Raw genomic sequence first — 16860 nt, forward strand, 5'->3', positions numbered from 1 at the left:
CAACTTGAACTGCTTTTCGTAACTCTACTAGAGTATGTCATGGGTTCTCCAGTGTAGTAATTCTTTTTCCTGTCATGTCTCATACATGTTCTATGGGGGAAAAATCAGGAGAGCATGGAGGCCAAGGAACCATTTTTACATTGCGACGTTACAGATAAGCGATAGTTATATGAGCAATATGTGGTCGTGCATTGTCTTGCTGGAAAAGCACATTCCCAATACGTTGAATGTGTGCTATAGCTATCGATTCTAACACTTCCTGTATGTAACGCACGGTGTTATATGTAAAATCTGACCAATTGTGCTACTACTACAATTAAATACGAACACCAATTTTGGTTGAATTTAATACATTAATTTTAGGTGTTGCAATTTTCATGATAAATAGTACATATTTTAAAAGCTTTATTTGAGAGAATCACTTAACTTAAGTTAAATGCTTAAAGTTAATTTTTTTTTTAAATAGCAATCACAGTTAGTTTATCTCAGGTGATAGTATTTATTTGAGTTTTATTTTTTTATTTATTTTTCATTTTACATTCATTGTTTATTTATTTTATTACAACACATAGAAAGTAGTTTAAATTGATGCAAAATTGAGCATTTTAATACTGAATAATTTGGTGAAAATAAATTTAAAAAATCCGTTTATTCCCAGAAATACCAGGACAAAACTGTAAAAATTAAATTAAATTTTAGTTTTTTACAGGTTTAGTATTCATCATTTTTAAAAACTAACAACTTTCCTTCAGCGACTTTTTTAACTTCTTTCTGAAAATTGCTTTATTTGTCAAGTTTGACTTTTAGTTTTTCAAATACTCTGTGAGATTTTTTCAAATACAGACCTGCACTTGTATTCTGGCTTTTTTTATGCTTTTAACCTACCCACGCATATAGTGTCATACTTACCATCAAATTTTATCAACAAATTTGATGCAATATCTTCCAAAATGGAAAAGTGGACAGTTAAGGGTAACTCAGCAAACACAACTTTGGCAACAAAGAGTCGCCTTAGGCAGTATTTTTTGTTTTTTATTAATGTTAAACGCAGTTTTTTTGTTCGAACGTAAATACCCACTCTTGTGCTATTAGTAAAAAATTGAGAAAACATATACTATGTCAATGTGACTTCAGAGAGACCATCGGCTTCTCAAAAACTATGAAAAAAATCTAGGTTGGTCTAAAAAAAAATAAATTAGTGTGACAAATGAAATTATTTGTTGACGAGGATAGAAAAATTCCCTAAGAAAGTGTTGAAAGCAATCGAAAATTGGCCATGTTTTAGTTTAATCTAACAAACTCCGCATTAGACGCCTTTCAAATGCCGCGCGTTTCTTCAACAAAATTAAATCAGTTTAATAGGCTTAATAACCATGAATTTCAATAATTCCTGCTGCGTAATCCGCATAAGCTTTTCAGAGAGGCAAAGCTATAGGGTCATCCCAAATAACACTAAGCCATAATAATGGAAAGTCAATAAGGTCCGGGGTTCCTCTCCTGATAAAATGCGTCGAACACTGAATTTGCACGGTTCAATGGTCATTAATTGTCAATTAATGGTTTTCAGTGTAATCAAGTTAAATATAGACATGTAGGGTGGGAGTTTGGGTAACTGTGTAGGTACGTGTATGGAATATTGCCGATATTGAGACAAATAACTGGCCTAAAGACTATTTTTATCCGTGTTTTCTTCCTTTAAATTTAGCTATTTTTACACTTGTTCAATTCACAAATTCTTTTTAATTCATCTCATTTCTATAGAAACTTACTCATGAATGCACAAGAATTAGATATTCACTGGAGGTTTCCTTTCGGGTTTAGTCCATTACTACTAACTTGGCATATAGAGCTGAATGAAATTAGTACAATGGACTCGCTAAATATATTCCAAAAGCGTTCAAGTACTAGAAAATCGAAAACTACGTTCCTCTAGACGTTTTAATGGAAACTTGTTGTTTGCTGCAGTAGACATGTTTGAATTAGTTGCTCCCATATGGATTTTGAGAGGTAATTGCGCTTACATGGCGTTAAATAACAGCCTTGCGGATATATTTAGGTGGAAAGGTTTATGGCTCAAATAAAGCATTTCTGGAGCACACGTGGGATGTTTTTTGTTTCAGCTTATTGGTTATTAACGTTGTTTTCTAGTTTATCTGGTAAAGTGGCCAAGTATAAACTCCATACAAGTGGAAGAATTGAACTTTTCAACAAATATTTTATGCTTAGGTTTTCGTATCGTTGGTTGAATTTTATTTTTTCTGATTGTATTTACACCTTCTCGAATATCATTCCAAGATCCTTGTTTGCTATTAAGTACGGATTTATATGTCAAAGACCTAAAAAAAAACTAAAAAAAGAAATCTAAAGGGTTTAATTCGGGACTTCGCGGTGGCTACAGAGGTCCAGAATCCTTTTCTTGATCCACATTGAGAATTTTTGGTCTCATATTATCCGGTTTTGATCAAAATGAACCAGTTGCACGTGGTGTGAGCTTTTCAATTTTAAATTATTTCATCAATGATAATTTGTCATTTTCGAAATAGTGATAGCCCTTATTGATAGCCTCACTACTATATATATTTACTAGGGAAATATTACATTTATTACTCAATCTCAACAAAATAAAATATAAAAACTTAACTATAATACCGAATTAATTGATAAATTTCTACAGAATGGATCCTCCATCCACCATTTCAAGTTTAATTTCCAGATATAAATTTTGACATTTTATTACAATCGCAACAATCAATCTGGATTACCTGAATTCTCGGGTTTTCTGGACCTTTAAACCCGTCAGAAGGCGTGATAAATTACATATATGTATTTCCAACGACCCTAAATATTCACTCGCAGGGCATTAATTATTGCTATCTGGTCATTTATCAAATTGATGTAAATGACCTGTTTGATGTAAATGACCCCTTGAAAATATAATTATTCGGCAATTTGCTTAAATACTTGCAAACAACAAAAAGGGCCAGGCATCCTCGTGCCAATCTAAATCTCCAGTAGATCTTGCCAAACACGTGGCGAAGTAATGGTTTCTCAATAAATGCCCTGAAAACTTGCCTGATGGAAATTACCCTTTCCCCAGCCCTTCACTTCGTCCCTTCTAGACGAGAGTCGAGAATTCTATTTTGTAATTTACACCGATATTTTACGCCCTGCTTTACTCAATTATTCTCAGTCGCACAGAGAGTGTCATTTTGAATAAATGGATTTTCCTCTCATTTTACTTCCCACTAAAAATTTGTTTTGGAACTATCTATTTAAAAAGAGAAATGCCAACTTTATTTTAGAAAGTTTAGTGGTCATGTTCAATTTTAATATTATCATATTTTTCATTTTTGTATTTTTAATTTTTTAATATTATTCGCTTAAAGGGCAATAGAGGTATATTTTTCAATTTAAAATTTTGGTGAAGATATTTTTTTATTTTGCTGATCTTTTTTTTTTGTGTTAAAGTAAGATGTTTTTAAATAAAAAGCTATTTTATTGCTAACATGAAGCAGTTGTGCAGCCGTTGTCAAAAAAATGTACAAAAAATAATGCATCAAAATTCAAAAATAATAATAATAGAGCTTACATTAAGCATTTTAATGATGCTTTTAACCAAAATAACAGTGAGAATACCAATAAAAGTAAATAGCAGCAAATCATTAGTTGAGTAAACATTATGTTTCTTTATTATAAAACGTTCATTTTACAGTGGCTGAACCTTTTGGAATCATAAATAGATTAAAAACAAATCATCAAAAAGTTTATCTTTCTTTTTCCACTAGATGTGGCATATCATTTGAAATAAGAAAAAAATGTCAAAGCATCTAAATATCTAGAGACCACAATAATTGAAAATAAAAAGATACAAAATTGCCTTACATTACAGAGGATATTTATTTCTCTTTTCAACGAAATTCACGAAATCCACCAGGTTTTCAACGAGTTTCAGATTGGTAAACTTTAGCAATGCTGGCTATAGGCACCTCTTATCTTTATTCCAAGGCAACATAAATCTGGACCAAACGTTTTAATCAATAATTTAGAGTGAGTAGGCAATTTGCGTTTTATATCCATTAAAAATATTTCCAATAGTTCAAATTTCTAACTAAAATCAATCCAAGAGCTCGAAGACAAACCAAAAGTTTGTTATTAAATAAAAAAACTTTTCTCTGCATATTTATAAGCATTCTTTTTGATTAAACTTCCTGCAAGTGAGCTGCCGGTAACATGTACTTACTGTACAGGGTGATTCATGTAGCCCTATCGATAGAAAGTTATTCAGAATAAGAAGGACAGTTTCTTCAAATCTGGTATACAGCCATAATGCATCTTATAAATATACACAAGGAAAAAATTTAAAGATACTGAAAATCGGCTATTAAAATCTGAATCTAAACTCTTAGTTGTTTAACCCTTTTATTCAATAATAATGTCTTCATAAATCGTAACTTTTGTTTTTAATTATTCAAAATTTTCTATCGAACGTACTACGTAAATCACTCGGTATTCCATTATATTCAACTTTGTGCAAAGTTAACTTTGTATTTATACTAAGGAATTGCTGAACTGTAATGTATTTGTTACTGTTACGCATTTAAAAGTACCTGTTTGAATTAAATATTAATACATTGAGTATTTTTAATTTTAGTTTTAATATTCCTATTTGACTTTTAGTTTTTTTTAGTTTGCGGTATTTTGACTTTTGGTTAATTGGTACATAGCTTACATACCACGTTTGGATTTAAACGTAGACTCATAGGAAAATGCTTAAACATATTAGTGAAACCAATAAATCCGGATTTTGAACTCGGCAATTTAATATTTCCAATCAAATGATGCTCACTGATATCATTTACAATTATTTACAAAATTTAACCGAATAACTCAATTTATAACGACATTCTAAAGGAATTTCAAATTTTATTATTTCTATACAATAAAAAATAGATACTTGAAATAAATATTATTATACAGGGTGTTTGAAAGAGCGATAGAAAGTTTTCAATGGGAGCTAGATGGGATTATTTTGAATCTATATAACCATATTTGTCCTTATACAAAGTCTCATCGTTTTTGAAATATCGGCCAAGAGGGGGAGTAGGGAGGGCAGAGGAGGACAAGTAAATGCATTAAAAATGGGGGGTCTCATTATGAAAATGAAATTAATTAATAGTAGTATTGTTTAAGTTAGAACTAGAGCTATAACTTTTAAAATGATTAATGTTTATTTAAATTTAATGTCACTTATTTTCTTGTTGTGAGTAACATTTCCTTTTGTTCTTAGTTTTGAAACTAAACTATAATTTCGCATTAATGTCATACATCATTTGAAAAACTATACAATAGAAAAGTTTTTAAAACTATTTGAATGTCTTGAGCTAGGGCTGTATTGGAAAATTTTTCTTTATGGAAGAATAAATTGGAGTCAAAGTATTTTAATACGATAATTGAATCGGAGAGATTAAGAACGGTACAAGTCCAAAATCATGATTTTTGGGAAAATAAAAAATAATGTTTATCTTATTTTTTATGCTTTTTATTGTCTCAGGTTATTCACACAAATTAATATATAATACATTTTTATGTCTTTTGAATTAAAATATGTTTTGATATATCATGCACTTTTCAATTTTTCCTTAAAGACCAACGTGGACTTTTACTGTTCTTCTTTTTAATGGTATTCGATAAGCTCAAGCAATTGCCTTAACAATGTAGTTTTGAGACTGTTCCACTCATTTGATGCAACATTGCATAACAAAAAAAATGGATATATTACTTAAAAACGGCAAATTTTGGACTTGTACTGTTCTTAATCTCAACTATTCAACTTGTCTATATAATTATTTGTAATGATAATTTTTAATTAATTTTTGTCTTGCTTTATCAATGTGCATGTTAAAAATGTTTTTAACAAATCCAAAAGTGGAAAGTATTTAATACTAAAAAAATTAACTTAATCGTATCAACTCAATTATTTCGCGAAAAAACTCAAGAAGGCCGATATTTTAAAAACATAGAGACTATGTATAAAGACAAATATGATTATATACATAGATTCAAAAGAACTCTACCTATCTCCCAATGAAAGCTTTCTATTTCGTTACCGTATACCCTGTATATTATTGAGTATTTTTAAGTTCACATAGCAGCAAAATGATATATTTCCTTGAAATGAAAAGGTCACTTTCTTCGTTGCAGTTATTTACATTTAAATTATGTAAATATGGCATCCAAATAAAGCTTCAACTTGGATCAATTAATTCTAATACTACCTTGAGAATGCCAAATTCTCATGTTGAGTAAATATTTGTATACAGTGCATTTACGGTAAGAAAATGATTGAAATAAACAGGCATCACTTCAATTGATCTTTTATTTCAAACAAATGTTGCGTGACTCTCGATTAATCCTATATTTTAAATTTAAATGTATTTTCTTGATGTTAACTAGGGAAATTACTTTTGGGTTTAGATGTTCAAAATAAATATTCACTTTTTTCTGTACAGGAGTGAAAAGTCTGAGGTAAAATTTATTTAAAAACTTAAATGTAAAAATGAGTATCCAGAAAAAAGTGAACACTTCCTTAGTTAACTTAAAGAAAGAATACAGCACGAATCGAAAGTAATAAAAATAGATTTAAAAAAGTTAAAACAACAATGGAACAAATAATAAAGTAAAGGAAGTAACAGATAATTTGTTTGAAACAAAGGATCAATTGAAGTAATAAACTTTTGTAAAAAAATGTAGTCAAAACACAACGAAAAAAGCTACTTTTTTAATTTAAATATATGAACTAAACACTTAATTCACGTATCTGCCTTTTATTGCGTAAAAATAAGAAAACTGGAAACTCCTAAAGTGCTCCAAATGAAGTTATTCCGTCAAATTCAAAGATGTCAGTGGCATAATGTGGTCAGAAATATTACATTATCCAGTTTAAAAGCCGAGATTATGGGTCTCAATAACATCTTTTATCATTTTCCCGTAGTCAGTTTATATTTAAATGAAATATAGCGTTTCAGTTAAATACAAGCTCAATCAATCAATCAAAAAGCTTATGTACATACAATGTCTTCTAAACAATAACATTAACTGAAATTTTGCATAGTTACTGCTTTGATTTTTTAAAATTTTATTCTCCGAATTCACATTCATGATACATAAATAATATAGAGGTTCCCCCTTATAGATTCGTTTCGGATTAACTGGAAAGAACATATTGATGATAAAATTAGAGCTCAGTTTACATTAAAAATTGACCGGATGATATGTTTCTTTTATGTAGTTCAAAACGAAAAAAATTATGTGGTATTGAACCAGATGAAAGAAATAATATTGGAAAACAAGAAGTACCGTTGTAGACCTTTTCTTGAGAAGAATGGGAAAACCAAAAGAGAGTCTGGAAAAGGAAACATTAGGAGCTAAATCAACGAACAGTTTTTTAAATATGTTTTTGGTATTAAACGGCTCACCAAGTCAGAGACCATAAGACATTGAGTTTCCTAAGGCAATAGATGCTATCTCAATTTGCAGTTGGTCCAGTCTCATTCTATAGAGCTAACATTCCAAAATTCGGTGCAAGAAAATAATACAATCTAGACGGTTATATTCCAACAAGTATAGTGCAAATGTATCAGTCAAGTTAAGAGAAAACTTTAAATAGCAAAGTTTTAGTTTTTTTTCTGAACTATTAGGTGTACAACTTTGCTTCCGCCGTTTTTGAATAGATGTATGTAGCGGTAAGTAATGATCGAAATAAATAACCCCATGTGGGCATGCAGGAGCCTTGGGCACCTGTTAACATAACCTCATAAAAATATTAGTCTATTTGTGTCTTCATCATAAAGTTATTCGCAATTGAAAATGTCAGTGTACGAGCCAAATTCTCGTCATTTGCGGGAGGTTTTACTTTTCTGCTTCAATATGAAGAAATCTGCTGCTGAGGCTCATCGAATGCTCTCAGATACTTATGGGGAAGCCACTATTAGTGAAAGGACATGTCGTGAGTGGTTTCAGCGCTTCAAGAACGGTGATTTTCACGTCGAAGACCAACATAGCGGTGGAAGAAAGAAGGTTTTCCAAGATGCGAACTTGGAAGCATTACTTGACGAAGACTCGTGTCAAAGTCAACAAGAATTGGCACAATCATTGGGAGTGACTCAACAAACAATCTCAAAACGCCTCAAAGACATGGGAATGATTCAGAAGCAAGGATATTGGGTGCCGTACGAGTTGAAACCAAGAGATATTGACAGGCGTCTGTTCGCTTGTGAACAGTTGCTTGCAAGGCAAAGACGGAAGGGATTTCTGCATCGTATTGTGACTGGGGACGAGAAATGGGTTCATTACGATAATCCCAAACGCAAAAAGACTTGGGGATATCCCGGCCATGCTTCCACGTCGACGGCCAAACCGTCTATTCATGGTTCCAAAATCATGCTCTGTATTTGGTGGGATCAACTCGGCGTAATATATTATGAGCTGTTACAACCAACTGAAACAATCACAGGTGCTCTTTATCGAACCCAATTAATGCGTTTGAGCCGAGCATTGAAAAAGAAACGGCTGCAATACAACGAGAGACATGATAAAGTGATTTTGCAGCACGATAATGCTCGACCCCATGTTGCGCAAGTGGTCAAGAAATACTTGGAAACATTGAAAAGGGAAGTCCTACCCCACCCGCCATATTCTCCTGACCTAGCTCCTTCTGATTATCACTTGTTTCGATCCATGGCACATGGGCTAGCTGACCAACACTTCCGGTCTTATGAAGAAGTAAGAAATTGGATAGAATCGTGGATCGCTTCAAAAGATGTCCAATTTTTTCAACACGGGATTCGTATGCTGCCCGAAAGATGGGAGAAAGTAGTGGCCAGCGATGGACAATACTTTGGATCCTAAAGGTATAATTAGTTTTTTACAATAAAATCGCGAAATTCGGAAAAAAAACGGCGGAAGCAAAGTTGTACACCTAATATAAGATACCGCAGTGAAAAAAATAATGAGTATCGGGAATTGTAAAAACAATCCCAAATTTTTTTTTTCATGGAACGCCCTGTTTATTAAACTATGTGACAAAAAAATACATCACCCAGTAAAAATAGATATTTTTTTTATTAGATTATTTATTTTATTTTATTTAGATATTTTATTAGATATTATATATTAGAGATTTTCTGCAAATATTTTTGGTGGTAAGAATAGCTATTGATAATATCGATAGAAAAATCGTAGTCTATACAATCCAAATCCAGTAATGGGTTGCCCTTCCATTTCAAGAATACATTCTGCGGTTCGCCTGGACATGCTTTTAATGAGGTGATCTATGGCGCCCTGACGCATATCCCAGATATGTTCAATGGTTGATAGGTCGGGCGAACATGCGGGCCATGGGAGAATATTGATGTAGCTCTTTTGCAGGAAGTGTAATGTAACCGTGGCAACATGAGGGGGAGCGTTATCTTGTTGGAACATGACATTATTTAACCCTCAAATGTACGGTATAGCAAACGGTTCCAGAGCTTCATGAATGTACCTGGGGACATTTATCTGACCTCGGAGAAATACTATATAAGTTCACTATCTAGGCTGATTCCACTCCAAATTATTAATCCTTTAATAAGAGCTGCTTCACGTTCCACGGAACCTTCGAAAGTCGCCTTTTCCCTCTTCTACGCCAACTACGCCGTCTACGACCACTCACGGGCGAAATCTAGATTCGTCAGAAAACATAACGCTCTTCCATTTTCCATTCCAATTTCCTCGCGCATTATACCGTTCCAATTTAAGGGCACGATGATGGTTGGTTAGAGAGAGTATTAATCTCGGGCGATATGAAATTAGTCCATAGGAATTAATATGGTGATATGTGAAGTACATTGTGATCCTACGGCTCATCCAAAAAAAAAATTTTTGTTATTGGTCTAAATATACTGTCGATCCCTAAAGGCGAACAATCTCAATCTCGTTTCTTTTCGCTCTATCGTCACTCTAGGTCACCCAGAGCATCTTCTACGATGTTGACTACCATTTTCACACCAGCTTCTCCAGCAACGAATTATTGTTGCCACATTTTTTTAAACTTGTCTACCGATTTTGTGAAAACCAATTTCGGCTTCATGTGGCCCAATTACACGATTCCTTTCAAAATCACTCAGTTGATGATCATTCGGTTCTCTTGGAACTCTGGGCATTTTAGCACCTTAGTTTACAGCTGTTTGAACAAAATAATAACAATAAACCGACTGAAATAGCCGAGAATAAAATTAAACAATTTTTTAAAAGGGCATCACAAAACAATTTAGGTATTCATATTTTTGTGGTGTTTTTTTTTATCACACATTCCTCTCCACAACATAAACATAGGTAGATAATTTGGTTAAACAATGTATGCTTTTAATGGGTGATGCGTTTTTTTTGTCATATAGTATACAACATATTTGGAAAATTCGAAAAAATCCTTTTAACGATTTGTCATAAGTCGATCATCTGCTAAGTAAGTTTTTTGGGAAATATTGTTGCCAAATTTAAAAATTTTTAATTGCAGTAATAAAACTTGTGCATGACTCCATAAGTGACTGTGACCCATACCTCCGTTCTTAGATGCGAATATGGACTCATGTTAAATTATTGAGAAAAAATTTTGTACGGTAATAATTTACAGGGTGTTAAAAATATATCAGGAAAACAATTAGACTTTGCTACTGTTATATCTACAAGAAACTCACCCGTCAGACTACGGGAATAAAATTGAAATAATATTGAAATATTTTGGGAGGCGATTCTGGAGTAAAATAATAAAAAAAAGTTTTAATAAACATACCCCAAAAATTGTTTCTTAAAGGGACTAGAACCCCTTAAAAGGAGGACCTCTGAAGATGATTCTTTCGCAATATTTTCGAAAGAATTTGAGCTAAAATTACAAAATTCGGTATATTGTGATAAGTTGGAATGGGAAAACTTTTTTGTGTTAATAATTGCAGATTTTAGTCAGGGATGTCATACACAGGGGGTCTCCTATGTAAACAATGACAACCTATATGTTATTTTCTAGGGTAAAGCGTGAAGATGAAGATTGCGTGGTTAAACCATTCAAAAAAATTTTTTGAAGAAAAAATCGTCGAAGTTTTAATGCCACGGGTCGGATCAAACAAATAATGTAAATAAGGACTTGACAGTGAGCAAGTAAATGAAAACCGAGACATTTGTGCTGATTTAATTTTGTTAATTGAATTGCTTCCTAATTAAATTCACCGTAAGGCAACTGAAAACACGAATTCCCTTGGTGAAGCTATTTTACTGATTTGAAAAGTGGTAATTTTCTAACACGCGGTTTTAAGTTTGGAATTTTGAGCATTTAAGAAGAACTAAGTACCATGAATATAAGTGACTAATAAAATCATAAAATAGAAATTTACCTATTTTTGAACAGAGCGACTGTAAAATCACTTTCCGCAAGTACGTAAGCGCACCTGGTTCTTTAGTGCCCGTTCTCTAACTAAACTTTAATAATAAAATTTCAATTCATGTTTGATATTGGTCCATAATTCTTAAGAGCTTTGAGTTACCGTAGAAAAAGGATTAGAAAAATAGGATTGAAATGAGTATGAAGGGCGTAAAAATTACAAAATGGGAATTTGCAAGCAAATCTGCTTTGCCGCCATTAAACGATAACAATCCGAATTATTTTCCACAGAAAATAAATCTTCTATTCAATTAACATCTGGGTTATCTGGATTTTTCCCGTGTATTATCGTAGTTGGCACAAAATAGCTGAACACGTCTCGTCAGTCGCTTGATTTATTTGTTCTATTTTGCGAGTTTCAAGTTCCTTAATTTTCTTTCCTTTTCTTCGAATATTCTCTTCAGTTTCAAAAGCATTGATCGAATCGATGCAGGACAGGTGAAGGTAAATTAATAGACCTTATCGCATTCAGAAAAAGTAAACTCGTTCAGGATCACTGCCATCTCTTTTGCATACCAATTTTTATTCACACCAACTTCTTAACTTGTTAGTGATTAATGCCCCCAAGATTCAATGCATTATATCCAGACGTTCAATGAACTGTGCTCATAAATCTCCGATGTTTCCCAAGAAGAGGAAATCAATCATTCCTGGAAACCTTTAAATAATTGCCCTCAAAGTAGTTTTTTCAAAGAAACTTTTATGAGATAAACATGAAAGATTCTGGGTAACCAAACTTTATCATAACACGCTATACAGAAGCTGTAGCATCATTAAGACCTGGGGACACTTAATCTATGTTCTAAAGCCAGAATAACGACCTGAATAATTGATTATATTATTTGCAACACTCAACGCCATAATCGTTAGAAGGGGATTCTATCTTCTACCCCTCTCTAATTTTCCAGGGAACATTCCACATAAACATCACACAATGTCAGGGCTTTTAGGCAGATTGAAAACGCTTTATATCCAACAATGAAATTTGTGCTTGACCTGCCCATCGGGATCATTCGTTCGCATTTTATGGGCTTTCTAATCTCCTAATTGGTGAAAACATGGGTTAAGTTTCCATTGAGGATACTCCTTGTTGTCCATAACAATCTAATAAACTATTGTCAATATTTCGTTTTATGGGCTATAATAAAATTGAGAATGGCTGGAGTGCCTATTGAGCGCCGTGAACGAAATCTTTATTGGGATATTAAATCGCGCTGAAGGACTGATTTGCTCGAAGATATCGCCATGTTTTATTAGTTATTATATTATTATTAAAATTCCAAATACCGTTGGTAGGATATGAAATTTTCAAAATTGGCAGCTGCTCTAAGAAACGTGATATGCACAGGGTCGTGTTGTATATATGACTTTTCCATGTTTTTTGAAATATGCTCGATGGTCAAAATATGAAAAATGACCCTGGTCATCATGGTGTTTTATGGGTCTGAAAGCTCGAAAACGTACAAATGGGCACATTTGCCGATTTTAAATCGGCTGAAGCTTTACGATATGTAGGGTGTTAAAGTGCAATCTCAATTATATTTTTTTTCTTTATAGCTTCTACACTTTTTAGGAGAGATTGAACCGAAATTTGGAAAATTTGCAACTCATTCGTCTCTACGTGTATAGACTTCTCCATTGTTTGCCCAAATCTATGGGGTGATATTTTTCTGGGGTCTGATCCGTTAGTTCCGTGCTAAACTGTTGGAAATGCTTTATGGTAATTTGCCACGAAAAAGTACGTCAATATGGGCCATTTACTTCCCAATGCCAAAATCTTTTGTTCAGTTTAGAAACTATTTTATCTCTTGAATTCTTTTCGTATCCATCACCGTTTCCCAGTAAAATGCAAGAGTGCACTCGTGCAATTTAGACTGAAAAAAGCACTTGTACATAGTGGTCCAAAATCAAGGCGTATGATTTGGATCTCGGAAACCATAAGAAATACGAGATCGCTTAAATTGGGGTAAAGTTGTACAATTTGGTGCCCAAGAAAATACCATTGTGAACTCGAAAATATTCTGAATATTTCCGCAGATAACCAGAAAAAAAACGAAATTTTACTAAATCATTTTTATTTTTTCTCTACTTTTTTGGAGGAGATATTTCAAAATAAATGTCACTGCATTATTACCACTTTTTCGTCCCTATAAGATGGCGTTATCGTGTAAATCCGACATTTTGTCTTTGAGTCACCATCATCAACTTAGATTTTTATCGTGTTTTTTATTACCTTTTGCCCTTTTAAGAACAATGACGTATTACAACCACCAAAAAAACTAGTATATTTGAAAAAATATTCTCGTAAAAAGTACATATATTTATCATTCTCTCATGTATCGCTTTTAGCATAAGTTTTCCTTCGTTGCAGTTGCTTCTGCTCGTGTAATAGATGTTTTCAATTAAGTTAAATATATGAAATAAATAACACGAATAATATTTTATAAAATATAATAAATGGATAGAACTTATGAGTATTTTAAAAAACTCATATCTAGACAAGCAGATGGCTATAAATTGAGTTCGTTCTACTTTTTTTTAAATAAGTAAATGATCGTCAAATTTTGTTTTAATTGTTAAATTATCGTTTTATCAAATCCACTCAGTAAATTGTAAAGTTGATATTAATTATACTTAAAGTAACATAAAATGTTCTCATCACTTGAAGAGCATGATATAATAAAAATTTATTGTGCTTTTAATAGAAATGCCCAATTATCTTCAGAGCACTATTTCCAAGAGTAAAAAACTTTAAAAGCGGTATTAAAAATGATTTAAATTACGGATCTAATTAAGTTATTTAAAATGGAATGGTAATAATTTAAAAATTTCCGTTGGTAAATAAACGCAAATTCATAGTTAAGGGGTGTCAAATAAAGTGGTAATAATGAAGTGACATTTTTTTTTTAATATCTCTTCAAATAAATTCCGGAAAAAATAAAAATGATATAGCAAAATTTCGTTTTTTTTTTATATCTCCGGAAGTATTTGGAATTTTTCCCGTTGTAAAGTGGCATTTTCTTAGGCATTAAATTGTACAAATTTGTCCCAATTTAACGCACCTCGCATCTTACATTTTCCGAGATCCCAATGATACGCATCGAATTTGAATCACCCTTTTCAAAGTTTTGTTTGTTTATTTATTGAACTTCATATCTAATGTTGCTTAAATAAGGTAATAAAAAGTTAAGGCAATTCAGGTTGATGGAAAATTATGAAATAATCGGGATATCATGGAAAGCTTTAAAAAAGTTCAATTTCTGCTCCTGGAAAATCGCGAATGAACTTGAAGAAAAGTTTCTAAAAATTTGATGTTTTTGTTGTCCCTGGAAAATGATGAAAAAGTTTAGATATCTTACTAGAAAGTTTTGATAAAAACCGGTTATGTGTGTTCTTGGAAAATCGTGAAAGCAATTAGGTATTTGTTACAAAAAAAATGCTAGCTAGGTTCCTCTAAAACTGTGAAAAAATTCTTAAATTACATGGGGGAGTTTTGAAAAAAAATGAAATAAATAATAATAATAATAATAATAATAATAATAAATACTGATCCTTTAGATTACCGGAAAGTTTAAAAAATAGTTTCCTGTAACAAGTTAATGTTCCTGGAGAATCGTAACACTTGTCAGTTTATTTCCGAACTTTTTAAAAACTTCCATCCTTTTGAGGGTTGCAGAAACTCGTGAAAAAGTTCAGAAATCTTACTGGAAATTTCTCAAAAAAGTTAGTTAACGTTTTTTAAAAATCGTTCAGCTATCTTCACACTCGAACACTGCGTGCTATTGTGCTCTTTTTTTAGTTTAATTTGTATTCATGCAAACCTTTCCAAAAGATTATTGATAATTTTCGTATGGAGCTCTATCGTATGGGAAAGTCTTAATATTATAAAGTTGATGAGCTTGAGAATTAATAAAACAAAATCCACTTATGTGTTTCATGAAATTTCAAATTTATAAAATTATCTGGAAAACTAGAAATTTGATTTATTTAATCATTTAGAATTGAAAAAATGACGGTTGCGTTGTGAAGGAGATTAAAAAAGCCACAACATTAACTGAAGGAGCACTGTATTTAACTATATAACGTGAGATTTTAAATACCCCCCCCCCCCCCATTTTTACTTTTTAACATTTTTTTAAAATTCAAAAGCAGCATTAAATTTAAAAAAACTATCTTTTGATACTTGTTTGTTTTTTGAAATGTTGCGTGCATTGCCGGTAGCGTAAAATAACCGATGTTTTTAAATTGAAGCATGACTCAAATGACACCTCAAATTAAACATCCTTCAAAACTGCATTTCATAGTATAAAGCGATTTAAAATCTATTGAACAGTTTTTGAGAAAAACAGCTATAAATTTGGCAAGATATGCAATATAAACTCAGTTAAATAGTACGTAAAAAATGAAAAAATTCATTTCTTGATACGAAATTAGTTTGTTTTCCATTTTGTGTTCACAGATAGTTTGTGTTTATTTTTGTTTATTTATGGTTTTTTTTTTAACCACGGACTGCTTGTGAGCACAAAAACGAAAATATACCAATTTCCTATGAACAAACAAGTTTTTTCATTGTTTACATACTATTTAACTGAGTTTGAATTGCATTTTTTACCAAATTGATAGTTGTTTTTCTCAAAAACGAATCGATAGGTTTTTAATCGTAATACAGTATTGAAAGTTGCTTTGAAAGACCTTTATTTTGAGGTGTCGTCATATGTCGTGCAATGCCGTTTTTGAATGTTTGAAAAATAGTTACTTGTTAAAAAGTTAACGTGGCGGGGGGCAATGTAGAGCCATACAATATTAAGAATGTCTGCAAACTTTCAGAAACGTATTGTACAAGTGATTATTCTATAGGGTGTTTCAGTTTTATTCTGAGTTCTTTTAATATACTGACTATAAAAGTTTAATTTTTTTTTTCATTTTTTTCGTAATAATTTAACTATTCAAACGAAACATTTTTACTAGCCATTCCATGGACTTCAGGTATCCAATCAAGAGCTTAAAACCCCACGTTAATCAGTCACTTTCATCGTAATCATAATATAAAATACCTCTCTAGTTCCATGACCTCTAATTTTTATGAGGATTCATTGAGAATTATTACAGCTTTTGAAACGAATACATTGATAGGAGCAGATAGAACCTATTTATAGGCTCTATTTATAGCATTGCGAAAAGCGGCGTTTGTTATATTAACTGACAAGTTCCTTTAAGTTTACGATACTGTTGATGCGGCTAAACACGTCAAGAGGCGATATAGAGATAAATCCGAAACATTCAATTGTTGAAACTGGTATATTATGTAAAAGCGTTTGAACTTTAAATATGTATTGGTGAAATCCCCAATGCATTTGAGGAAAAAGTCTTTGGCTTAAGCGACTTTCACT

The 16860-nt window shown here is 32.0% G+C and overlaps 1 protein-coding gene across 2 annotated transcripts in view; it reads right to left on the reverse strand.

Moving 5' to 3' along the window:
• Elk (Eag-like K[+] channel) overlaps positions 1–16860 on the reverse strand; it is a 115875-nt gene that overhangs the window by 80580 nt on the left and 18435 nt on the right. The gene's annotated exons all lie outside the window — the stretch shown is intronic.

Source organism: Euwallacea similis, chromosome 4 (assembly GCF_039881205.1).
Source record: "Euwallacea similis isolate ESF13 chromosome 4, ESF131.1, whole genome shotgun sequence".
In the NCBI taxonomy this organism is placed as follows: domain Eukaryota; kingdom Metazoa; phylum Arthropoda; class Insecta; order Coleoptera; family Curculionidae; genus Euwallacea; species Euwallacea similis.